Below are 214 nucleotides of genomic sequence, written 5' to 3'. Positions count from 1 at the left end.
TCGGCTTCAAAAACTGATCTCGGTTTGTTTCATCACTTCCTTCTCTCTTCTCCTATCTATCTATCCATTTATCCATCATCTTTCCGTTTTTCACCCCGCTTGCGCCTATCTCTCTCTCTAACTCGATCTCGTCTTTTTCCCCCTCCTTTATCTCTTTTTCCTTTTGACTCTCCAACTCTCCCTCTCCCCCATAGTGAGTCAATAAAAACCCCTT

This window comes from Penaeus monodon, chromosome 22 (assembly GCF_015228065.2).
Source record: "Penaeus monodon isolate SGIC_2016 chromosome 22, NSTDA_Pmon_1, whole genome shotgun sequence".
In the NCBI taxonomy this organism is placed as follows: domain Eukaryota; kingdom Metazoa; phylum Arthropoda; class Malacostraca; order Decapoda; family Penaeidae; genus Penaeus; species Penaeus monodon.
This window is presented reverse-complemented; position numbering follows the sequence as displayed.